Raw genomic sequence first — 26,770 nt, 5'->3', positions numbered from 1 at the left:
GTCCCCATCGCACTCCTCCTCTGCTCAGAAGAGGCTCCCCTGCCGAAGTAAAGGGCATAGTACTCCAGGGCCCTGTGCGAACTCCTGCTTCCTTGACCTCTGAGTCCTCACCTCCTCTTACCCTCCCCCAGCTCCCCATCAGCCACACCATCCTCCTCGCCATTTCCCCCTATGAGCCAGGCACCTGCGGACCTCTTGGCCTTTGCACCAGCTAAGTCCCCGACCCGGCTGTCTCTTCCCAGATGCGGACACAGCTCACTTGCCCACTTCCTTTAAGCCTTTGCTTCTACTCTATCTAACACACCAACACCACCCACCCACCCCAGCTCAATCTTTCTCCTAAGCACATTTCTAGTTGAACATACAACATATGATCTCTATTTACCACCATTATTGTCTGGCTTTCCTCACTGAAATCGGAACCCTGAAGACAGGAATTTTCTTGTTTTGTGCACTGTGGTAACTGCTCAGCAACTCGAACAGTGCCGGGCACATGGAGTAGAAGCTCAGTAAGTATTTATTGAATAAATGAACGAATAGTGTTTGCTGAAAGAACCTTCACACTCGGGAATATTTTAAGTGTTGCTGCAATTCCCGACCAGCAAGATGCAGAGGAAAACCTCGAGAAGAGGACCCAGAGAAGGAAACCACAGTGTTTACACACCAGCATCCAAAAGAGAGAAAATGCCAGCTCAGACCTGGAGCCTGGTCACGGAGGACAAAGGTCCTGACAAGGACTGTACCATGCAGAGGTCACTACCTGCTACCTGGGGTATGAGACTCTCCTTGATTCAACAATATTCAATGAGACAGTCAATCTGATTCCTGACAGGAGGGGCCAAGGCAAGGTGGTCTAGTCAGCCAGTAGGATTGAGTGACAAGCACAGACCCATGCCAGAATTAGAGGCCACACAGGAGGTTCCACAAATGCACCTCCTAAGTGCTTGGTGCTGAGACCACAAAGCCAAAGAAATGAGGCTTCTTGGTTTGATTGCAGACTCAGCAAAAATGAACCTAAGCCTGCTCCTCATGGCTGGGTCGTGTCCTGGGGAGGCACCAGCGTTCAGCTTGGCCTGCTTCAGTATATAGTTTTTAACCCTGTGTGTGTTCTGTTGGGACTCTGTACATTTAGACATCTGTGCAGGGGGACTCGTGAGGAGACCAGTCTCCCTGGCAGGCCCAGATGTAACCTAGCCTGAGGCAGGAGGGGAATACAGGTGGAGCTGGATGTTCTTTCAGTCTCCCTGGCAGAGATCAAGGTCAGCTTGGCAAAGCTTCTGCCGTGGCTGGCTCTTATGTGGGGGAGGGAGGCAGTCCCCAGAACAGGAATGCCTTCCCTGGGGCTCCTTTCCTTGCAGGGGAAAAGCCAGCCATCCTCCCCTCCATGCCTCCTTCACTAAAGCCTGTGAGTGACCTGGGGAATCCATGCCCCAGGGGCAAACCTCTGGGCTCTGGCTTAGGCCCACCCTGGGGAAACATTCACAGCCCCTGGTAAGACAGCCCTGCTGCAGGAAGACTCTAGGGCAGGGCTGAGCTGCTGGGTCCTGGGCTGTTGGTGACAGTACCCCAGGCTCCAAACTCTCTGGGCCTGGGGGCAATTCCCTTCCTTGGTGACAACAGATTCCCACCCCACCCCACCCTACCGCCCGCACCTGGGCAGGGAGGCACGGGAGGTGGCAGGAGAGGGGAAGCAGGGACCAGACAGGAGGAAGAGGTGATGCCCTGGGCCAGGTGGTCACCGTACCTGCTGAAGTGAGAAACTCTGGCTTCTCCTAGTAGAAACTTCAAGATTCCAAAAAATTGGACCAGCAAATAAACTTAGTGACAGTCACACCAGCCTTCTGGAAAGTCACAGTAGGCATCCACTGCCCCTGTGGATCCCCAGGACTCCTCTGCCTGTGGCCTCGGGGACCCAGTTCTGTACTTCCAATGCTCTGCAGACGCACCTCAGGCTTGACTCCCATCTCACTGATTCCACAAATACTGATTTGTGGCCTACTGGGTGTGAGGCCTCTGTGGCTGTGGGGGAGGCAAGGTCCCTGCTCCAGTGGGAGTGACAGGTGTAAAACAGAATGACTTCAGAACCTGGGAAGGGGGACAAAGCAGAGTACTGGGAAGTGGGTGGGCACAGGGCAGCCTGGGATGATGGGGGAAACAGCAAATCTTTGCCATCTGTTCCTGGCCGGATATAACTGGGGATGCTACCTGATCTCTCTTCAGCCTCAGTTTCCTCACCTGGACAGTGGAGCTGAAGCCACCCCCACTGCCAGACCCCACTCTCTGGGCTGCCTCTAAGAAGCCCACCCTGCTCAGGCCTGCTCCCTGTCTCCATGGTTGTCAGTCCCTCCTGAGAATGGCCCCCTAAAAGGAGGCCGCTGGCTGCAGAGGGAGATGAACGACCCAAGGTTGCCTGGCCTATGCCTAGGGCCCCATGGCTCCTGAGGCCCGGCCTCGGTGGACCCTGGAAGGGGCTTTCTCTGTGGGTTTTGCCCTGGTGCCTGGAGCCCCTTCCCTATGGGCACCTCTCAGCATGATTGACACAGGCAGGCAGGACCTGAAAGGGCCATTGGTCCTTCTGAAAATCCTCACCAGTCAGTGTGAGTGTGGGGAGACCATGCACAACGTGTGGGACTCTGCACCGCACCCGCTCAGAGCCTCAGCCCTTCAGAGCCACTGGTAATGATTTGCTGCAGGTGGGGTCACCCTGATTCTTCTCTGAGGTCTCTTTTCCTTTCAGTTTTTCTGAGAAACTGAGAGGATCACATGACTGCATGCCACCTAAACTAGGCTGTGCACAGCCCACGTTCTGTGCAAGAAGGGCGCAAAGCAGCCGAGTGTCTGTGACCCACCTGCCACCTTTCCAGTGCTACTACAAGATTTGCAAGAAACAGTCATTTATCAGGAACCATCTTTATTAAAAAAGATAAAATAGAGCAGGGCAGGGGAGAAGTGCTGCAGGCTCCCGTGTTGCTGGGCAGGATCCTCCCCAAAGCCATTGGTGTCCACTGTCAATGTTCTTGGACCTCAGGGCCTTCGTCCTCTCCAATCTAAATGCAGAGAGACATTTGACATGGACTCTCTCAGGTGTTTTGCAAAACAACAACAACAACAACAACAACAACAACAACAACAACACATTCTCATTGACTCTGGTCACCCTGCTGTGCACTAGATGTCAAAACCTCTTCCTCCTGTCCAGACTTTTGTCCTTTGACCGACAACCCCCTCATTCCCTCCCTCTGCCACTCTCCTGCCTCTGGTCACCATCCACCTACTCACTACTACTATGGGGTCAACTTTTTTAGATAAACATTTCTGGGACATCAAGTGGAATTGGTCTCTTTCTGTGAGGTGGTGGAGATGCTAAGTAGCGGGATTTCCTCATTCCACAGTGCACACATCTATCTAATCCTCACATTGTACCCCATGAATGAATACAAGCATGATTTGCCAAAAAAAAGAAAAAAGAATTGAAAGGTGCATTGTCTGGCAGCCCTACAGCAGCCCCAGTATCTTTCTTTCTTTCTTTCTTTTTTTTTTTTTGAGATGGAGTCTCATTCTGTCCGCCAGGCTGGAGTGCAGTGTAATCTCGGCTCACCGCAAGCTCTGCCTCCCAGGTTCACACCATTCTCCTGCCTCAGCCACCCGAGTAGCTGGGACTACAGGCGCCCACCACCACGCTCGGCTAATTTTTTGTATGTTTAGTAAAGACGGGGTTTCACCATGTTAGCCAGGATGGTCTCAATCTCTTGACCTTGTGATTCACCTGTCTCAGCCTCCCAAAGTGCTGGGATTACAGGCGTGAGCCATCGCGCCTGGCCATGGCAACCCCAGCTTCTTGTTGGTGAGGCTGACATCACAGCCTCAGGCTGCCCAGCTTGGAAAACACTGGCTTCCTTCGATGGTTGTCGCTGGGCCAGGGACGTTTCTGGGTCTCTGCCACTGCTGCTGGTGCTCTGGGTGGAGGGAGAACCCACAGGGTCATGCTGGGGGGCTTTGCTAAAACTGGCTTCCTCTGCAGGCCGGCAGGGGCACTGGCAGGAACAGTGGTCTTCTGCTGAATGCTGAATATGGGACACGCTGGCTCGCTGTGAGCCTGCTTCGGTGAGAGAGGGAAGGTGGAAACTTCAGTGGATAGAGAAGGACAGGTGGGAACCCCAGGAGGAAGGGACCATGGTCTGATGGTGGACTGCTGCTTTTGTTTGTTCTAAAAGGAGATAGGTGGCCATAGGATAGTGAAATGCTATTTATTTGATTGGCACAGAGATGTTCTTGTCTGGAATCCCATGGCCACCATGAGCTGGGTGGTTTGAGGTTCGGGTGGTCCAGTAGTGGCTCTTTGTATGTTGTCCATGGCATCTCCTGGCCACAGTTCACCTACCAGTCCCTCAAAACTTGTTTCAGTAGGGGCCACTCCCTGGGGTCTAGTGTTAGTAACTTTTGAATGAGTCTTTCAAGTTGAAGGGGGAAAAAATGGTGGGGCGTGGTAGCTTCCTGTGAGAATTTTATTCTTGAGGTCCATCGTGTTCCCTGAATAGAAGGGCAGGACCCCAGCCACCATATGGTAGAGGAGGACGCCGAGACCCCATATGTCCGTGGCAGGGCACTGGTACCGCCAGCCCAGGAAGAGTTCTGAGCAGGAATGGTGGGCTTCTGCCCTCACTTCTCACCCTTCTTGGGCAGCCAAAAATTAAAAGTGGGAACAGCTGGCTCCCTTTGAGCTCTCTTTGGTTCCACAGGGAAGGTGGACTTTGTCAGATGGGGAAGAACAGGTGGGACTCCCAGGAGGAAGGGACTGTGCTCCAATGATGGAGCGCCTCCTCCTCTGCACTTCTCCTGTACCCCAGGATTAGGTACGAGGCCATGGGATAATCATATATGTACTTTTTGTGGGGGTAATATTGATTCCAAGATGCGTGATGCTTGGAATCCCACGGCCACCATGACCAGGGTTATAGGGGGCATAGGTGTCCAGGGTCTCTGTATGCTGTCAGCAGTGTCTTCTGGCCGGCACTGACCCAGGGGTCCCACATCAGCTGGTTTAGTGGGGGTCGCTCCCTGGGGTCGAGGGTGAGGACTTGTTTTACTAGTGTTTCCAGTGGAAACGAACAAATAGGTGGGGAGTCATACTGTCACATAGCCTGAGGCGGGAAGGGACCACAGGTGGGGCTGGATGTTCTTTCAGCCTCCCTGGCAGAGATCACAGAGTGGTCAGCTTGGCCAAGATTCTGAGGGCTGGCTCTGATGTGGGAGAGGGAGGCAGTCCCCAGAGCAGGAATGCCTTCCCTGGGGCTCATATCCTTGCAGGGGAAAAGCCAGTCATCCTCCCCTCAGAGCCTCCTTCACTGCAGCCGGTGGGGGGCGAGTGACCTGGGGGATCCATGCCCCAGGGGCTAACCTCTGGGCTCTGGTTTAGCCCCACCCCGGGGAAACATTCACAGCCCCTCCAGAAGAGAGCCCTGCTGCGGGAAGACTCTAGGGGAGGGTCCAGCTGGGAGAGTCCTGGGCTGTTGGTGGCAGTACCCCAGGCTCCAAACTCCCTGGGCCTGGGGGCAATTCCCTTCCCTGGGTACAAGAGATTCCCACCCCGCCCTGCCCTACTGCCCGCCCCGCGGGGAAGTGGCCCAGGAGAGGTATCCTGGTGACTCGAGTCGGCGTCAGCCTGGGTAGCATGGCCCCCGGGAGGCAGACCGGGCGAACGGGGCAGGCCCCAGGCTCCAGAGCAGCTGCTGACAGGCTGTCCGGCGGCGTCGGGTCTCCATGGAGACGGGGGCGGGGCCAGGAGGCGGTGAGCGGCGGCGGGCGGGGCTTTTAACGGTCATCCGCCCTGCCCAGCCTGGACAAAAAAACACACAGCCCGGCCTGGGAGACGGAGCTCTGCGGGCGGCCGGGGCTGCCTCCTTCCAGGTGCTGCTGCCCCAACACAGGCGGTCACCCTCTGCGGGTTCCGCGGCTCCCGGCCCGCTCAGCGCCTCCAGAGGCCTCAGCTGAGGGTAACCCCCCGCAGCTGGGGGTCACTCCTCTGAGCCTCCCGACCTTCCCATGGGTCCTTTGGAGGCCTGGGTTTTGGAATTTGTCCTTCCTAAGTGCCGCCCTCCGGGCGCGGCTGCTGCAGGACCACAGCTGACCGAGTGCGGCCGCATCCCCTGCGGGCCGCCCCAACCCGCGGCCCCCCGCCCCCCCCGCGCCCCGCCCGCGCCCCCCCCGCCCCGCCCCGCCCCGCCCCGCCCGCGCCCCCCCCGCCCCGCCCCGCCCGCGCCCCCCCCGCCCCGCCCCGCCCGCGCCCCCCCCCGCGCCCGCCCCGCCCCCCCGCTCCCCCCGCTTCAAGGGCACAGGGCAGAGGCGCCTCAAGCCACAGAGCCTCAGAGCTGCCAGGAGCTGACCCTCCGGGTGGGGAGAGGACACTAACTCTGGTCCTCTCCACTTCTCAAGGCTCCTTCTCACTTTCAGTGAACGGCTCCCAGCACCTCAGGGGCCTTCCTGTTTCACTGATGTCAACAAGCGATCATTGGTCACCTCTGGTGTGCGGGGACAGAGAAGACAGACAACGCTGGCCCCCGGGTGGGCGAGAGAGTCTAGTCTATCAGTGCAGAAAACTCCCCATAGAGGTGGAGACTAGAAAGGAGACACCAGGAACAGTGAGGGTGGAAGATGGCGGTGACCCTATTGCAGATGGGGTATTCAGGGAGGGTTTCTCTGAGGGGGTTACATTCACTAGATCGACCAAGGGATGGTCAGGACCTGTGAAAGTCTTTTTTTTTTTTTTTTTTGAGACGGAGTCTGGCTCTGTGGCCCAGGCTGGAGTGCGGTGGCCGGATCTCAGCTCACTGCAAGCTCCGCCTCCCAGGTTCACGTCATTCTCCTGCCTCCGCCTCCCAAGTAGCTGGGACTACAGGCGCCCGCCACGTCGCCCGGCTAGTTTTTTTTTTTTTTTTTTTTTTTTTGTATTTTTTAGTAGAGACGGGGTTTCACCGTATTAGCCAGGATGGTCTCGATCTCCTGACCTTGTGATCCGCCCGTCTCGGCCTCCCAAAGTGCTGGGATTACAGGCTTGAGCCACCGCGCCCGGCCTTTTGTGTGTGTGTGTGTGTGTGTGTGTGTGTGTGTGTGTGTGTGTGTGAAAGTCTTTTAAGAGAGGGAATGGCAGTGTCCAGTTGACCGTTTCAGGGATGGGAATAGGGCAGCAGGGTAGGGGTGTAAGCCTGGCAGGCAGGGCCCAGACACCATGTGATGGGTGCAGGGGTGAGACCTACGGAGGCTCTGAAAAAGGCCTGGGCCTCAGAAGATGGGGAAGCAAGAAGACCCACTTGGAGGCCTTCACAACCTTCACAGGCCAGAATTCGGTTTAGGTTTCAGATGGGGGCTGGGTCCCTCACGCTCTTCTTGAGCCGAAAGGGCTCCATCCAGGTCCTTGGGCTCTTTCCACACAGACATGGTTCTGGGGTCCCGGCTACACAGACACCCTTCTGATGGTTGTCGTCTGCAGCCAGGCAGGGGGCATGGGCCGACCCGCCCCTTCCTTTGCCAAGTGGACAGATGAAGGGAGCCTGTGAGGGCAGGATTGCTGGATTGGAAATTGGACTTGGAGTGTAATCCAAACGCCCCACGGGCCCCGCCTCTTCTCTGGAGCTCGGCTTCAAGAAAACTGGGACAAGGGATGGCAAGACCAGCTCTCAAGACCCTTGCCCCTCCACCCCGTAATGCTTTTAGATGGTTCTCAGGGGCCACCTTTTTCAGGAAGAATTCTCGGGTTATAGGAAAGTAAAGGGAGGAATCGTGCTTTGAATGGCCCTTTGATCAGGCTCTAGACAAGGTGTTGGTTTGAAGGGGTTTGCTTTTCCTCCCGCCTCATCCCCCTTCACAAAACCTGAGTCCTAGGGAGGCCGGGAGTGAGATTCCTGTTTCTAGATTTTCATCATTCCATATTGCACAGGAGGAGGTCTGGGGAAAAAGGAGACACATACTAGCAAGTATATAGAAGATATATACGCACTAGGTTCTGGAGCAGTTGCTGAGATCTGGTCCAGCGGCCATGGAGACGGGGGCGGGGCCAGGTGGCAGTGACGCAAAGGGGGCGTGGCTCACAACGGCCCCGCCCAGCCTGGGCAGAGTCGGAGCCCGGACTGGGAGGCAGAGCCAGAGACCCGTAGGCACAGCCCAACCCCTGCGAGCTTGCCCAGTAGGGAGCTCAGGATCCCCAAGATTGGACAGGCAAATAAGCTTAGCGACAGTCCCATCAGCCTTCCCGAGAGTCACGGTAGGCGTCCACGGCCCCTGCAGATCCCTAGGCCTGCTCTATCAGGCGACCTTAGGGACGGACCCAAGGCTGCACTTCCAGTGCTCTGCAGACACACCTCGGGCTTGAATCCCAGGGTCTCACTGATTCCACAGATATTGATTGAGGGCCTCCTGGGTGCCAGGGCTGTGTGGCTCTCAGGGAGGCAAGGTCCTTGTTCCAGTAGGGGTAACAGGTGTAAAACAGGATGACTTAAGAACCTGAGAATGGGGACAAAGCAGAGTACTGGGAAGTGGCTGGGTGGGTGTGGGGCAGCCTGGGACGGGGTAAACAGCAAATCTTTGTCTTCTGTTCCTGGCCAGATTTCACTGGGGATGCTACCTGATCTCCCTTCAGCTCAGTTTCCTCACCTGGACAGTGGAACTGAACCCAACCCCCACTATCTGACCCTGCTCTCTGGGCTGGCTTTAGGGAACCCGCCCTGCTCAGGCCTGCTCCCCACCCTCCATGGCTGTCAGTCCCCCAGGAGAAGAATGTCTGCCATATGGAGGCTGCTGGTAGCAAAGGATGATGAACAAGCCAAGGTTGCCCGGCCTGCATGCTGGCAGAGGTGGATACTTGAAGGGAGTTTCTCTGTTTGTGGGCTTTTGCCCTGGTGCCCTTCCCTATAGTCCCTTGACCCAGCGCAGCTCAATGGGCTGGAAGCCCTGGCTTCAGAAGAGGAGATGTCAAGCTCTACCACAGGTCACAGCCAGAAACAATTCTAGCCTTGTCCAGTGATAGTAAAAGTCAGGCCTGGGAAGGTGTCCTCTCACAGGAGAGCACTTCCAGAAGGGGCACAGCAGCAAGGTGGAGGGACAGACTCTGACAGGCCTTTGGGGAGCTCAAGCAGAACCCACAGGGGACCTCTTTCTGCGGTACAAACTTTGGGTGGAGGGAGATCCAGTATTGACACCTGAGGGACCTTCACCCCCAATGTGGATTTAAAGGACAGCAGCTCACTGGGGAGACAAGGGGCTCCACAACACTCCCACCCTCTCCTGAGACTGCTTCTTGCTACCTGGTCCTGCTCTTTATTGGGGAAGGAGAATCTTATCTGACTGGGGGAACTCCAGGACCGACCCTGGCCACCATCAGTAGTGGGTACCGCATGTTCAAGGTTGGCACACTGAGATGTCGGCCATGCACAAGGATGGGGCCTTCTGGACCTACCTCAAGCTCCTTAGGAACCCACAAGGAAGCTCCCTGGTGGGTGCTGATGGGCATCTACACCCGTAGATTCACTGCCTGACATAGAAAGACGAGGTTCCTGGGAAGCTGGAACTTGCCTTATGAAAGCCCCATTCCCACCACCTGCTCCATCCCTCGGGGCTGCTGCTGTCTTGCCATCAACCCTCCCCTGACACCCAGGATGCCTGCCTCACCCAGAAGCACTCCTCCGTCAGGACTCTGAGGGGTAGCGCTTCATGCTGCTGTTATCAAAAGGGGAAACCATCGAAGCACAAAGGCCAACGCCACACTAGACAGCCAGGAGCCCAGCAGCACAAGTGGCCCCCTAAGGCGCTTTGGGGACCACACCCATACCACTCTGACCCCAGCACAGTCTGGTTCCCAGGGCTTCAGGATCCTCCTGGAGACCGCTCAGCATCCCACAGGCAGACAAGACCTGAAGGGGTTGCTGGTCCTTCTGAAAATGTTCACCAGGCAGTATGAAAGTAGGGAGGCCACGCACAATGTGAGACTCTGTCCTGCACCCGCTCAGAGCCTCAGCCCTTCAGAGTCACTAATAATGATTTACTGTGGGCGGGGTCACCCTGATACTTCTCTGAGGTCTCCTTCTGTTTTTCTGAGTAACTGAGAGGATCACTTGACTGCATGCCACCTGAACTACGGTGTGCACAGCCCTTATTTTGTGCAGGGAGGGCACAAAGCAGCAGAGTATCTGTGACCTATTTGCCACCTAATGCTACTACAAGATTTGCAAGAACTGGTAATGGTTACTGGTAATCAGTAACCATTTTTATTTGAAAAGATAAAATAGAGCTTTGCAGGAAAGTACTGCAGGCTCCCACGTTGCTGGGCAGACGGCAGCCTGGGCATCTCACCCAGCTCCTCCCTACAGCCATTGGCATACACTGTCAGGTTTCAATGTTCTTGGACCTCAGAGCCTTCATCCTCTCCAATCTAAATGCAGAGAGACACTTGACATGGATTCTTTCAGGTGTTTTGCAAAATGCAAGACATTCTCATTGACTCTGGTCACTCTGCTGTGCAATAGATGTCAAAACCTCTTCCTCCTTCCTGAGACTTTGGTCCTTTAACTGACAACCCCCCCATTCCCTCCCTCTGCCGCTCTCTGACCCCTGGACACCATCGATATACTTGATACTTCTATGGGGTCAACTTTTTTAGATCAACACTTCTGGGACTTCACGTGGAATTGGTCTCTTGGTCTCTCTGAGGTGGTGGAGATGCTAAGTAGCGGGATTTCCTTATTCCACAGTGCACACATTTATCCAATCCTCACATTGTACCCCGTGAATGAATACAAGCATGATTTGCCAAATGAAACAATACAATAAAGACAGAAGAAATATAGTAAAATGCAGGAATTGTGGCTTGACCATCCCAACGACTTGATTTTTGTCTTCAGTCATGCAACTATGTTGGGGCAATATTATTCCTCCTTTTCTTTGGTGGACACAAAAACATTTTAATAGCATGCAAAGACATCTATCTCCTGGCAGCCCGGCGGCAGCCCCAGCTTCTTGCCGACGAGGCTGACGTCACAGCCTCAGGCTTCTCAGCTTAGACGATGCTGGTTTCCTGGGATGGTTTTCGGTGGATCAGGGACGTTTCTAAGACTTCACCACTGTTGCTGGTGCTCTGGGTGGAAGGGGAGACAACAGGGTCATGCTGGGGGCTTCACTAAAACTTCCTGGCTTCCCCGATCTGGCTTCCTCTGCAGGCTGGCAAGTGTACTGGCAAGAATGGCGGTCTTCTGCCCAGACATCTGGCCTTCCTCGACAGGCTGAATGTTGAATGTCTGACAAGCTGGCTCCCTATGAGCCTGCACTGGTGGGAGAGGGAAGGCGGGAAGTTCAGAGGATGGGGAAGGACAGGTGGGAACCCCAGGAGGAAGGGAACGTTCTCTGATGGTGGAGCACTTCCTCTCTTGTTTTGTGTGCTCTAAAATGAGGTAGGTGGCCACTGCATAGTTGAATTTTCTTTCTGCGACTGCCACAGAGATGTTCTCAGCCTGGAATCCCATGGCCACCAAAAGCTGGGTTGTTTTGGGATTCAGGTGGTCCAGGATTTGTTCTTCATATGTTGTCAGAGGAAACTCCTGACCACTGTTCACCCCCTGGTCCCTCATAACTTCTAGTGTGGTCTGCTCCCTGGGGTCTACTGCTGATAGTTTTTTAATGAGGCTTTTAAGACCTCAGGAAAAGTAGACTGGGGAAAAATAGCTTCCACTTTAAATTTTTGCTGAGAGGACCCTAACACTGCATGAGCAGAAGGGCAGAACCCCGGCCACTATGTGGTATAAAATTACTCTGAGGCTCCGAATATCCAAGGTGGGGCATTGGTAGCCCTGGCCTAGGAATGGGGCCATGTAGGGGTAGGTGCCACAAAGGGCTGTCAGCTTCTGCCTGTCATGGAATGTGGTACCAAAGCCAAAGTCCGCTATCTTAATGTTACCATCCTCATCAAGAAGGATGATTTCCGGGTTCAGGTCTCTCTCTATGTGAAATTTGCTATGACACTACTGCATGGCCGACGGAATCTGCCTGAATATGGTCCAAGCCTCCTCCTCCCTCGTGAGGCCATGGCAGTCTATCGGTTGTGCGGGTCTCCTCCTCTTGCATACTCAGTTACTAAATAAAGAACTGGTGTCGGGGGTGTCAATCACTTGATACAACTGTACAATACTGAAGTGGCAGAGAGACTTTAAAATACTCTCTCTCTGGAGAGTGATGCCGGGAGAGCCAGCCTTGGGAATGATTTTGATGGCCATTTGGGTCCCAATCAGCACGTGATTGGCCAGTTGGACCTCACTGAATGCGCCACGGCTGATGGTGTCTAGGATTTTACAGTTCTGGATCTCCTGGTCAGGTGTGGTGGCCGATCCCTGCTGCATAGTGCCACCTCTCTACACTGACTATAAAACTACTCTTAAGTGTAGTGACTATGCTAATACTGACCCCACCGACTTGATTTTTGTCTTCAGCCATGCAACTATGTTGGGGTCATCTTATTCCTCCTTTTCAGTAGTGGACACAGGCAAAAACATTTTAATAGAATGGAAATGCATCTGCTGGCAGCCCTGCAGCAGTCACAGCCTTCTTATTGGCAAGGCTGAAGTCAAAGCCTTGGGCAGCCCAGCTTGAATGACACTGGCTTCCTGGGATGGTTGTTGCTGTGTCAGGGACATTTCTGGGTCTCCACCACTGCTACTGGTGCTCTGGGTGGAGAAGGCCACAGGGTGTTGCTGGGGGGCTCGTTGATCCAGGGATGTTTCTGGGTCTCCACCACGGCTGCTGGTGCTCTGGGTGGAGGGCGAGGTCACAGGGTCATGCTGGGGAAGTGGTGAGCCACAGGTTTCTGGGTCTGCACCACTTTTGCTGTTGCTTTGGGTAGAGGGGGAGGCCACAGGGTCATACTGGGCAGCTTATTGAGCCTGGGACATTTCTGCGTCTCCACCACTGCTGCTGGTGCTCTGGGTGGAGGGGGAGGCCACAGGGTCATGCTTAGGGGCTTGTTGAGCCAGCGAGGTTTCTGGGTTGGCACCACTTTTGCTGATGCTCTTGGTGGAGGAGGAGGCCACAGGGTCATGCTGCGGGGCTTGTTGAGCCAGGGAGGTTTCTGGGTCTGAACCACTGCTGCTGGTGCTCTGGGTGGAGGGGGAAGCCAAAGGGTCATGCTGAGGGACTTGATTAAAGCTCTCTGGCTTCCTCTGTAGGCTGGCAGGCGCACTGGCCAGAAAGGGGCTCTTCTGCTTAGTGCTATGAGCCTGCTTCAGCAGGAGAAAGGTGGTGGAAACTTCAGTGGATAGAGGAAGAATGTTGTGACCCCCAGGAGGGTCTCTGGTCTGATAGTGGATGGCTTCTTTCATTTTGTTTGTTCCAAAATAAGGTAGGTGGCCACGGGATAACTGAATAATTTTTCTTTAATTGCCATGGAGATCTTCTCAGCCTGAAATCCCATGGCCACCAAAAGCGTGGTTGTTTTGGGGTTCGGATGTTCCAGGATTTGTTCTTTATACGTTGTCAGTGGCAACTCCTGGCCACTGTTCACCCATGGGTCCCTCATAACTTCTAGTGTGTTCTGATTCCTGGGGTCTACTGTTAATAGTTTTTTATGAAGGCTTTTAAGACCTCTGGAAATGTATACTGGGGGAAAATATCTTCCATTTTAAATTTTTTCCGTGAGGACAGCAAGGCTGCCTGAGTGGAGGGGCGAAACCCTGGCCACCATGTGATGTAATGTTACTCTGAGGCTCTAAACATCCATAAGGGGGCATTGGCAGCCCTGGCCCAGGAACAATTCTGGGGCCATGTAGGGGTAGGTGCTACAAAGGGCTGTCAGCCTCTGTCCTTCATTGAACGTTGTATGGAAGACGAAGTCTGCGATCTTAATGTTACTGTCCTCATCGAGTACGATGTTTTCTGGCTTTAAGCCTCTCTCTATGGGCAATATTTTTGCTGTGGCCGACAGAACCTGCGTGAACATGGTCTGGACCTCCTCCTCCCTCGTGAGGTAGTGGTGGTGTATCAGTTGTGCGGTTCTCCTCCTCTTGCACACTCCGTTACTAAACAAACTGGTGTTGGGGGTGTCAATCAGTTGACATTTGTACAATACTAAAGCGATGGAGAGACTTCAAAATACTTCTCTCTCTCTCTGGAGAGTGAGGCTGTGGGAGCTAGCCTTAGGGATAATTTTGATGGCCATTTGGGTCCCAGTCAGCACGTGATGGGCCAGTTGGATATCACTGAATGTGCCACAACCGATGGTGTCCAAGATTTCACAATTCTGGAGCTCCCGGCCAGGTGGGGGTGGAGGCAGATCTCTTCTCCAAGGTGCCGCCTCTCTACACTGACTATAAAACTACCCTAGCAGTACTGACTAAGCTAACAATAATGACCCCATCAACTTGATTTTTGTCTTCGGCCATCAAACTATGTTAGGGTCATCTTATTCCTCCTTTTCGGTAGTGGACACAGGCAAAAATATTTTAATAGAATGGAAATGCATCTCTTGTCAGCTCTGTGGCAGCCTCACCTTCTTATTGGCGAGGCTGACATCAAAGCCTCGGACTGCCCAGCCTGAAAAACGCTGGCTTCCTGAAATGGTTGTTGTGTTAGGGAGATTTCTGGGTCTCCACCACTGCTACTGGTGCTGGTGCTCTGGGTGGAGAGGGCCACAGGATGATGCTGGGGGGCTTGTTAAGCCAGGGAAGTTTCTGGGTCTCCACTGCTGCTGCTGATGCTCTGGGTGGAGGGGGAGGCCACAGGGTCATGCTGGGGGGCTTGGTGAGCCAGGAAGGTTTCTGGGTCTCCACCACGGCTGCTGGAGCTCTGGATAGAGGAGGCCACAGTGTCATACTAAAAGGATTGGAGAACCAGGGAGGTTTTTGGTTCTGTACCACTGCTGCTGGTGCTGTGGGTGGAGGGAAAGGCCACAGGGTCATGCTGGGGAAGCTTGTTGAGCCAGGGACATTTCTGGGTCACCACCACTGCTGTTGGTGCTCTGGGTGGAAAGGGGGTCATGCTGGGGGGCTTGATTGAAGCTCTCTGGCTTCCTCTGCAGGCCGGCAGGTGCACTGGCCAGAAAGGGGCCCTTCTGCTGAATGCTATGAGCCCGCTTCAGTAAGAGAAAAAAGGTGAAAACTTCAACGGATAGAGAAAAAAAGTTGGGAACCCCAAAAGGAAGGGACTGTGGTCGGATAGTAAACTGCCTCTTTCGTTTTGTTTGCTCCAAAATAAGATAGGCCATGAGAAAATTGAATAATTCTTAGATTGCTATAGAGATGTTCTCAGCCTGGAATCCCATGGCCACCAAGAGTTGAATTGGGGTTTAAGTGGTCCAGGAATTGTTCTTCATATGTTGTCAGAGGCAACTCCTGGCCACTGTTTACCCACGGGTCCCTCTTAACTTTTTCTAGTCCTGTCTGCTCCCTGGGGTCTACTCTTAATAGTTTATTATTGAGGCTTTTGAGACCTCGGGAAAAGTATACTGGGGAAAAATATCTTCCATTTTAACGTTTTGCTGTGAAGATCCTAGCGCTGAGTAAGCAGAAGGGCAGAGTTTCACTCACCATGTGACACCGAGGCTCCAAACATCCATGGCGGGGCACTGGTAGCCCTGGCCCAGGAAGAATTCTGGGACCATGCAGGAGTAGGTGCCACAAAGGGCTGTCAGCTTCTGTTCCTCATGGAATGTGGTACTGAAGCCAAAGTCCGTGATCTTAATGTTACTGTCCTCATCAAGAACAATGATTTCCAGGTTCAGGTCTCTATGTGAAATTTATTTGCTATGGCACTACTGCATGGCCGACAGAATCGGCCTGAATGTGGTCCAGGCCTTCTCCCTCATGAGGCCGTGGCTGTGTAATGGTTGTGCAGGTCTCCTCCTCTTGCATACTTCATTACTAAATAAATAACTCATGACAGAGGTGTCCATCAGTTGATATAATTGTACAATACTTAAGTGGCAGAGAGACTTCAAAATACTTCTCTCTCTCTAGAGAGTGATGCTGGGGGAGCCAGCCTTGGGGATGATTTTGTGGCCACCTGGGTCCCAGTCAGCACGTGATGGGCCAGTTGGACCGCACTGAACGTGCCACAGCCGATGGTGTCCAGAATTCTACAATTCTAGAGCTCCTGGTCAGGTGTGGAGGCCGATCCCTGCTGCATGGTGCCACCTCTCTATACTGACTATAAAACTACTCTAAGTCTACTGACTACGCTAACAGTACTGATCTCACCTACTTGATTTTTCCCTGAAGCCGTGCAACTATGTGGGGGTCATCTAATTCCTCCTCTTCTGTGGTGGACACAGGCAAAAACACTTCAACAGACTGGAAATGCATCTCCTGGCACCCCCGCAGCAGCCCCAGCTTCTTGTTGGCGAGACTGATTTGTTAAAGCCTCAGGCTGCCCAGCATGGATAACACTGGCTTCCTCAGATGGTTGTTGCTGTGTCAGGGACATTTCTGGGTCTCCATCACTGCTACTGGTGCTCTGGGTGGAGAAGGCCACAGGGTGATGCTCGGGGGCTTGTTTAGCCAGCGACGTTTCTGAGTCTTCACCACTGCTGCTGTTGCTCTGGGTGAAGGGGGAGGCCACAGGGTCATGCTGAAGGGCTTGTTGAGCCAGGGAGGTTTCTGGGTCTCCACCACTGCTGCTGGTGCTCTGGGTAAAGGGGGAGGCCACAGGGTCATGCTTGGGGGCTTGTTGAGCCAGAGAGGTTTCTGAGTCTGCACCACTGCTGTTGCTGCTCTGGGTGGAAGAGGCTATAGGCTCATGCTGGGTGGCTCGTTGAGCCAGGGAGGTTTCTGGGTCTGAACCACTGCTGCTGGTGCTCTGGGTGGAGGGGGAAGCCACAGGGTCATGCTGGGGGGCCTGTTGAGCCAGGGACATTTGTGACTCTCCACTACTGCTGCCGGTGCTCTGGGTGGAGGGGGAAGCCAAAGGGTCATGCTGGGGAACTTGATTAAAGCTCTCTGGAGGCCGGGCGCGGTGGCTCAAGCCTGTAATCCCAGCACTTTGGGAGGCCGAGACGGATGGATCATGAGGTCAGGAGATCGAGACCATCCTGGCTAACACAGTGAAACCCCGTCTCTACTAAAAAAATACAAAAAACTAGCCGGGCGAGGTGGTGGGCGCCTGTGGTCCCAGCTACTCGGGAGGCTGAGGCAGGAGAATGGCGTGAACCCGGGAGGCGGAGCTTGCAGTGAGCTGAGATCCGGCCACTGCACTCCTGCCTGGGTGACAGAGCGAGACTCCGTCTCAAAAAAAAAAAAAAAAAAAAAAAAAAGCTCTCTGGCTTTCTCTGTAGGCTGGCAGGTGCACTGGCCAGTAAGAGGCTATTCTGCACAATGCTGTGAGCCTGCTTTAGCGGGAGAAGGGTAGTGGAAACTTCTATGGATAGAGGAAAAAAGTTGTGAACCCCAGGAGGAAGGGTCTGTGGTCTGATAGTGGACTGCTTTGTTTGTTTATTCCAAAATAAAGTTGGTGGCTAATTGAATAATTTTTGTTGATTGCCATGGAGATGTCCTCAGCCTGCAATCCCAAGGCCACCAAGAGATGGGTTGTTTTTTTTTTTGAGACGGAGTCTGGCTCTGTTGCCCAGGCTGGAGTGCAGTGGCCGGATCTCAGCTCACTGCAAGCTCTGCCTCCCGGGTTTATGCCATTCTCCTGCCTCAGCCTCCCATGTAGCTGGGACTACAGGCGCCCGCCACCTCGCCCGGCTAGTTTTTTGTATTTTTTTTTTTAGTAGAGACGGGGTTTCACCGTGTTAGCCAGGATGGTCTCGATCTCCTGACCTCGTGATCCGCCCGTCTCGGCCTCCCAAAGTGCTGGGATTACAGGCTTGAGCCACCGTGCCCGGCCACACGAGCTGGGTTGTTTTGTGGTTCAGATATTCCAGGATTTGTTCTTCATTCGTGGTCAAAGGCAAATCCTGGCCACTGTTCACCCACGGATCCCTCATAATTTCTTCGAGTGTGGTCTGCTCCCTGTGGTCTACTGCTAATAGATTTTAAATGAGGCTTTTAAGACCTCGGGAAAAGTAGACTGGGGAAAAATATCTTCCATTTTTAATTTCTGAAATGAGGACCCTAATGCTGTGTAAGTAGGGCAGAACCCTGGCCACCATGTGATGCAACGTTACCCGCCGAGGCTCCAAACATTCATGGTAGGGCATTGGTAGCCCTGGCCCAGGAAGAGTTCCGGGGTTTCTTGTTGGCAAGTCTGATGTCATAGCCTCAGCCTGCGCAGCTTGAATGATGATGGCTTCCTGGGATGGTTGCTGCTGTGTCAGGGAAATTTCTGGGTCTCCACCACTGCTACTGGTGCTCTGGGTGAGGGAGAAGGCCACAGGCAGGCCGGGCACGGTGGTTCATGCCTGTAATCCCAGTACATTGGGATGCCGAGGCAGGTGGATCACCTGAGGTCCAGAGTTCGAGACCAGCCTGACCAACATGGAGAAACCTCATCTCTACTGAAAATACAAAATTAGCCGGGTGTGGTGGCGCGTGCTTATAATCCCAGCTACTCAGGAGGTTGAGACAGGAGAATTACTTGAACCCGGGAGGCGGAGGTTGTGGTGAGCCGAGATTGCGCCATTGCACTCCAGCCTGGGCAGCAAGAGTGAAACTCCGTCTCAAAAAACAACAACAACAACAACAACAACAAGAAGGCCACAGGCTGATACTGGAAGGCTTGTTGAGCCAGGGACGTTTCTGGGACTCCACCACTGCTACAGGTGCTCTGGGTGGAGGGGGAGGCCACGGGGTCATGCTGGGGGCCTTGTTGAGCCAGGGAGGTTTCTGGGTCTGCACCACTGCTGCTGGTGCTCTGTGTGGAGGGGTAAGCCACAGGGTCATGCTGGGGGGCTTGTTGAGTCAGGGACATTTCTGGGTACATCCGGTTGTGCAGGTCTGTCTCCTCCTCTTGCATACTTTGTTACTAAATAACAGGGTGATGCTCAGAGTCTTGTTGAGCAAGGGACGTTTCTGGGTCTTCACCGCTGCTGCTGTTGCTCTGGGTGGAGGAGGAGGCCACAGGGTCTTTATGTATTTAAGCATAAAGGCAAGGCTTGGTGCGGTGGCTCATGCCTGTCATCCTAACACTTTGCAAGGCTGAGGAGGGTGGACTGCTTGATCCCAGGAGTTCAAGACCAGCCTGGGTAACATGGCAAAACTTCATCTCTATAGAAAATACAAAAATTAGCCAGCTATGGTGGTGCATGCCTGTGGTACCAGCTACTTGGAAGCTGGGGTGGGAGGATCACCTGAGCCTGGGAGGTCAAGGCAGGAGTGAGCCAAGATCGTGTCACTGTACTCTAGCCTGGGTGAGAGAGCCAGAAGCTGCCATGAAATTAAAATAAAATAAAATAAAATAAAATAAAATAAAATAAAATACATTGCTGAAAAAAATTAAAGACATAAATAAATGGAAAGAGCTATTGTCTTCATGGATTGGAAGACACTCAATATTTTTAAGATGACAATACCATTCAAAGTGATTCAGCGTAATCCTTATCAACATAGTTTGCAGAAATAGAAGAATCCATACCAAAATTCACATGGAATTTCAAGGGACCCGCGATTGCCAAAACCTTGAAAAAGAACAAAGTTGGAGGGCTCACACTTCCTGATTTCAATTTTTTTTTTTTTTGAGACAAAGTCTTGCTTTTCGCCCAGGCTGGACTGCAGTGGCACGATCTCAGCTCACTGCAAGCTCCGCCTCCTGGATTCACACCATTCTCCTGCCTCAGCCTCCCGAGTAGCTGGGACTACAGGCGCCCACCACCACGTCCTGCTAATTTTTTTGGTATTTTTAGTAGAGATGGGGTTTCACCGTGTTAGCCAGGATGGTCTCGATCTCCTAACCTCATGACCTCCCAAAGTGCAGGGATTACCAGGTGTGAGCCACCGTGCCCGGCCCTGATTTCAGTATTAATACAAAGCTACAGTAGTCAAAACAATGTGGTACTGGCAGAAGGACAGACATATAGACCAATGAAACAGAATAGAGAGTTCAAAGATAAGCCTTCATATATGTGACAAATTGATTTTTTTTTTTTTTGAGATGGAGTCTTGCTCTGTCGCCCAGGCTGGAGTGCAGTCGCGCGATCTTGGCTCACTGCAAGCTCCGCCTCCCGGGTTCCCGCCATTCTCCTGCCTCAGCCTCCCGGGTAGCTGGGACTACAGGCACCCGCCACGGCGCCCGGCTAATTTTTTGTATTTTTTTTTTAGTAGAGACGGGGTTTCACTGTGATCTCGATCTCCTGACCTTGTGATCCGCCCGCCTCGGCCTCCCAAAGTGCTGGGATTACAGGCCTGAGCCACCGCGCCCAGCGACAAATTGATTTTTGACAAGGGTGCCAATATCGTTTCAATGGTGAAAGGATCATCTTTTCAACAAATGGAACTGGAAAAACTGGATATTCATATGCAAAAGAATAAGTTAAATCCTTAAACTACACTATACACAAATATTAACTCAAAGTGGATCAAAGACCTAAATTTAAGAAAGTAAAAGAAAACCTTCATGACCTTAGATTCGGCAATGGTATCTTAAGCATGATACCAAAAGGACAAGCAACAACAACAAAAAAATAAGAGAGTGGGTCATCCAGCTTTGGAGTGGCAACCTTCATGGCCCCAACAACAAAAAAGAGAATTAAATACGGGTGATGTTGAGAAGGTAAGAAGATTTTTGTTCAGAAGTGTGCCCAGTGCCACACCGTGGAAAAGGGAGGCAAGCACAAAACTGGGCCTAATCTCCATGGTCTCTTTGGGTGGAAGACAGGTCAAGCTGTTGCATTATCTTACACAGATGCCAATAAGAACAAAGGGATCACCTGGGGAGAGGATACACTGAGGGAGTATTTGGAGAATCGCAAGGGTATGGAAGAAAAATGATCTTTGCCGGCATTAAGAAGAAGGCAGAAAGGGCAGACTTGATAGGTTATCTCAAAAAAACTACCAATGAGTAATAATTGGCCATTGCCTTATTTATTACAAAACAAATATCTCATGACTGTTTTATGTGTACCCTACTTTAATAGATCTCATACACCAGAATTCAGATCATAAATGAATGACAGAATATTTTGTTGGGCAGTTGTGATTTAAAACTAAGACTGGCTTGTGGTTAAATGTTCAGTTTTTGAATTTTAATAGAAATTCCAATTTAGCACATGGTATCACTGTTTACCCCTTCTAAAGATTTATGATTAGAATTCGTTAGTAATGTTAAACTTCTCACAAAGATGGTGAGTGCCATCTTAAAACTTAATGGAGGTCGGGCGCAGTAGCTCACGCCTGTAATCCCAGCACTTTGGGAGGCTGAGGCGGGTGGTTCACTTGAGTTCAGGAGTTCGGGACCAGCCTGGCCAACATGGTGAAACCCCCTCTCTACTAAAAATACAAAAATTAGCCAGGCGTGGTGGTAGGCACCTGTAATCCCAGCTACTCGGGAGGCTGAGACAGAATTGCTTGAACCCAGGAGGTGGAGGTTGCAGTGAGCCAAGATCGCGCCACTGCACTCCAGCCAGAACAACTAAGCAAGACTCCATCTCAAAAACAAAACCAAAACCAAAAGCAAAACCAAAAAAAAAAAAAAAAAAAAAAAAACTTAATGAAGATTGATTTTATATTTAGATTTATATAACTGGGTATGTGAATATATTTAAATACTGGGGAAATTCCTTCACTGTCTTAGAACCAAGGAAGACTCACCTGTGTTTTGTGTTCATTCGCCTCTTAAAGGCAAGGGTTGAAGGTAAAGGTAGCAATGTCTAGTTTATATTTCTGGCCTTATCTATGCAAACCTAATTAGAATTCCCTGTATTTAAAATGGTTCCTTTAACTTAATGAAAGACATTTTAGTGTGGTTTATGTGTAATATCAAATATTATTTAACACTTCTCACATTTTATACATGATCTATAAGGTCACATGCTTTTAAAAGAGTAACAAGTTAGGCCGGGCGCGGTGGCTCAAGCCTGTAATCCCAGCACTTTGGGAGGCCGAGACGGGCGGATCACAAGGTCAGGAGATCGAGACCATCCTGGCTAACACGGTGAAACCCCATCTCTACTAACAATACAAAAAACTAGCCGGGCGAGGTGGCGGGCGCCTGTAGTCCCAGCTACTCGGGAGGCTGAGGCAGGAGAATGGCGGGAACCCGGGAGGCGGAGCTTGCAGTGAGCTGAGATCCCGCCACTGCACTCCAGCCTGGGCGACAGAGCGAGACTCCGTCTCAAAAAAAAAAAAAAAAAAAAAAGAGCAACAAGTTAAACTTCACTCTTGAATTATTTACAATCGAACTCAAACTAAGTTATAATTCAGGATTGTCTTTAAAGAGTAATTCAAAAACATAAAACTGTAAAACTGCTGTGTATTTGTGATTGGGAATGGTAGCCCTGCCAACTTAAAATGATTAAAGTAGAGGAGATACATACAAATTTTAAAACTATGTGTGATCATACGACTTAATTAAGAAAATCACAGATGAAAAAATAATAATAAAATAAAAAGGCCAGATGCGATGGCTCATGCCTGTAATCACAGTGCTTTGGGAGGCTGAGGTGGGTGAATCATGAGGTCGAGAGATCAAGACCATCCAAGCAAACATCGTGAAACCCCGTGTCTACTAAAAATACAAAAATTAGCTGGGCGTTGTGGCACATGCTCACAGTCCCAGCTACTCAGGAGGCTGAGGCAAGAGAATTGCCTGAACCTGCAAGGTGGAGGTTGCAGTGAGCCGAGATCGTGCCACTGCACTCCAGCCTGGCGACAGAGCTATATTCCATCTCCAAAAAGAAAAAAAGAAAAAAAAAAAAGATAAATTTGACTTTATCGAAACTAAATACTTTTGTGCATCAAAGGACACTATCTATCAAGGGAATGAAAACCCATAGAATGGGAGAAAATATTTGCAAATCATATATCTGATAAGGGATCAATATCCAGAATATATAAATAACTCCTATAGCTCAACAAAGACAAAAACTTAATTTAAAAACTTAATTTAAAAAAGTGCCTGTAACACCAGCACTTTGAGAGGCAGGGGTGGTTGATCTCCTGAGCTCAAGAGTTCGAGACCAGTCTGGGTAACATGATGAAACCTCACGTCTACCAAAATTGCAAAAAATTAGCTGGGCACGGTGGTGTGCACCTGTGGTCCCAGCTTCTCAGGAGGCTGACATGGGAGGATCGCTTGAGCCTGGGAGGTGGAGGTTGCAGTGAGCCAAGATCACACCACTGCACTCCAACGTGTGTGACAGAGTGAGACCCCATCTCTAAAACAAAACAAACAAAAATGGGTAAAGGACTTGAATAGACATTTCTACAAAAATATAGAAATGGCCAAGAAGTACGCGAAAAGATGCTTAACATCGTTAGTCATTAGGAAATGCCAATCAAACCACAATGAGATACCACTTCATACACATCGGGATGATTATAATTAAAAAGTAGGGCCAGGAGAGGTGGCAGGTACCTATAGACCCAGGTACTCAGGAGGCTGAGGCAGGAAGACTGCTTAAGCCCAGGAGTTTCAGGCTACAGTGAACTATGATCATGCCACTACACTGCAGCCTGGGTGACAGAGCAAGACCCTATATAAAAGTTTTTAAAAAATTATTAATTAAAAGAAAAAATATGTTAAGGAAAATAAATGTTGGCAAGAATATGGAGAAATTAAAGTCTACATGCGTTATTGGTGGGAATGTAAAATTATGCAGCTGCTATGGAAAGCAGTTTGGTGGTTCCTCAAAATGGTAAACATATGGTCATCATATGATCCAGCAATTCCACTCTTAGAAATATACCCTCAGAGACTCAAACAAATATTTGTAAACCAATCATCATAACAACATTATTCAAATGGCCAAAACGTGGAAACAACCCAATAGTCCATCAATGGATGAATGGATAAACAAAATGTGTTATAAACAAAGAATGGGGGCCGGGCACAGTGGCTCATGCCTGTAGTCCCAGCACTTTGGGAGGCCGAGGAGGGTGGATCACCTGAGGTCAGCAGTTCGAGACCAGCCTGGCCGACATGGTGAAACCCCAACTCTACTAAAAATACAAAAATTAGCTGGGTGTGTTGGTATGCGCCTGTAATCCCAGCTACTCAGGAGGCTGAGGCAAGAGAATTGCTTGAACCCAGGGGGCAGAGGTTGCTGTAAGCCGAGATGTTGCCACTGCATTCCGGTTTGGGTGACAGAGTGAGACTCGTCTCAACAAAACAAAACACAACAACAAAAACAAAGATGGAATTACTACAGCTGTAATAGGGAATAAAGTTCTGATGCATGCTACAACACACATGAATCTTGAAAATATTAAGCTGGCCAGGCGTGGTGGCACACGCCTGTAATCCCTGCACTTTTGGAGGCCGTGGCGGGCAGATCATGAGGTTGGGACATTGACACCATCCTGGCTAACACAGTGAAACCCTGTCTCTACTAAAAAAGACAAAAAATTAGCCAGGTGTGGTGGCAGGAGCCTGTAGTCCCAGCTACTCTGGAGGCTGAGGGAGGAGAGTGGCATGAACCCGGGAGGCGGAGCTTACAGTAAGTCGAGATCCTGTCACTGCACTGCAGCTTGGGCAAGAGTGAGACTCCGTCTCAAAAAAAAAAAAAAAAAAAAAAAAAAAAAAGAAAAGAAAAAGAAAAGAATATAATATGCTAAGTGAAATAAGCAAGACACAAGGATACATATTGTTATGATTCCATTTATATGAGGCCCCTAGAATGAACAAATCCATAGACAGAATGTGATTAGTGATTATTAGGGGGTGGGGAGAGGAAGATGGCAAATTATTGCCTAATGGGTGCAAAGTTTGTTTGGGATGATTAGAAAGTTCTAGAAGTGGATAGTGGTAATGGTTGTATACATTGTGAATATACTTAATGCTACAAATTGTACCCTTAAAAACACTTTAAATGGTATATTTTATGTTATAGATATATTATCAAAATTCAAAAATAAAATAATGAAGTAGCTTTATATTACTGATTTGAAGCAGTCTCCAAAATAAACTGCTAAATGCAAAAGGTATGATATAGAACAAGAGGGGAAAGGAAACTACAGGTAAATACAAATTTGTAAATTCTCAACATGTCAGAAGGTTATAAAGTGATTGTCCCTATGGGAGACAAACCAGGTGCCTACAGGACTGAGAAGAAGTGAGAGTTATTTTTCACTGGATATCCTTCTACACATTTTGAATTTTGTACGATGTATGTATATTATCTAGTCCAAAATTTTTTTTTTAGTTAAAAAAATGTGCTAACTGGGGATCCAAGAAAAGGGGAAAAAAGATAAAACATGCTGGTTGTTCAAAGTCACAGTCCAGTATGAATTACTGCCATAAGGTAGCACTAATGATACAAACGAGTTACAAGTTATGATTCCAATCTAATCTCTTCCTTTCGTTTTATTTATTTATTTATTTTGGAGATAGAGCCTCACTCTGTTGCCCAGGCTGGTGTGCACTGGCACAATCATGGCTCACTGGAGCCTCAATTCCCTGGGCTCAATGGATCCTCCTACCTCAGCCTCCTGAGTAGCTAGGATTACAGGTGTGTGCCACCACACCTGGCTAATTTCTGTATGTTTTTGTAGAAATGGGGTTTCACCATGTGTCCAGGCTGGTCTCAAACTCCTGGGCACATATGATTCGCCTGCCTTGGCCTCCCAAAGTGCTGGGATTACAGCCTGGCTTTTTTCAGTGAATGGTGTCCACAAACGAAAGCAAGCCCACGTGAAGTTCACATTAGATGGAGATGTTTCTTAGGAAACAAGGCAATTCTGTGTCCTCACTGCACTCAGAACCTGAACAGTTTCATGGTTATCTGATCACAGACCCATCACTTCCCTAATAGACAACGCTTTTTGAGGGCAGATGATCTAATGTATCAGTGCCTGGCACAGAATAGGCACTTAATGTTTGTGATAAGAATAAAAAAATGCTGGAACTATGGCTATGTACGCCATTTCCACTACTACACACTAGCAAATCTATCATTTGCTTGTTTTTTTTTTCCAGCAAATTTCAAATAGGGGTTTAAAAACACCAAATATTAAAAATACAAAAATTAGCCAGGTGTGGTGGCATGTGCCTGTAGTCCCAGCTACTTGGCAGGCTGAGGTAGGAGAATCGCTTGAACTCGAGAAGCAGAGGTTGCACTGAACTGAGACTGTGCCAACTGCACTCCAGTCTGGGCGACAGAGCTAGACTCTGTCTCAGAAAAAAGAATCATTCTCAACATATTGCCTCTTACCTGGATGTGACTGCTGGCTTCATTCTGTTTGGCACTGGATGGTCATTCTAAGGGAATTTACCCCTGAGGCCTCTCCAATCTCTACTTTGTTAAAATCACAATCAACCCAATCCCATCGTCTATCATCTAGTTTTCATTAATGTTGGCTTCAGGAGATTTAGCAATATGACAGTGTAACTTTACCATCCCGTCTTGACCTATTTCCCATATTTTATCGGTGAGCACTACCTAAGCCCTCCTGATTTTGCTCCTTGGCATAGTTTTCCTCTTTCTTTTTCCCACATGAGTTAAATTTTACCCTTTAAGTTGAGGTTGTACAAGATCAGTTGAAATTTCTCAAAATGATGGCACTCAAGAGGCTAAAAGCTTTTAAGGTTTTCTCTATATAGTACAGGCTAGACTTGCATGTTTCCAAGCAAACATGGATCATGATAGTGTCTCTAAGACATTAAGAGGGTTCAAAAATGTTTTGGATGCCATTCTCCCTTTATACCGTCACTGTGT

At 50.4% G+C, this 26,770-nt stretch overlaps 3 pseudogenes; 1 reads left to right on the top strand and 2 right to left on the bottom strand.

Moving 5' to 3' along the window:
* Window positions 1-12,572: 12,572 nt before the first annotated feature.
* LOC104667168 lies at window positions 12,573-13,352 on the bottom strand (annotated as a pseudogene).
* Window positions 13,353-14,514: 1,162 nt separating this feature from the next.
* LOC104667169 lies at window positions 14,515-15,878 on the bottom strand (annotated as a pseudogene).
* Window positions 15,879-18,942: 3,064 nt separating this feature from the next.
* Window positions 18,943-20,962, top strand: LOC115899602 (annotated as a pseudogene).
* Window positions 20,963-26,770: the final 5,808 nt, after the last annotated feature.

This window comes from Rhinopithecus roxellana, chromosome 1 (assembly GCF_007565055.1).
Source record: "Rhinopithecus roxellana isolate Shanxi Qingling chromosome 1, ASM756505v1, whole genome shotgun sequence".
Classification (NCBI taxonomy): domain Eukaryota; kingdom Metazoa; phylum Chordata; class Mammalia; order Primates; family Cercopithecidae; genus Rhinopithecus; species Rhinopithecus roxellana.
Note: the sequence above shows the minus strand (reverse complement) of the source record. Positions and strands in the feature narration are given on the sequence as shown.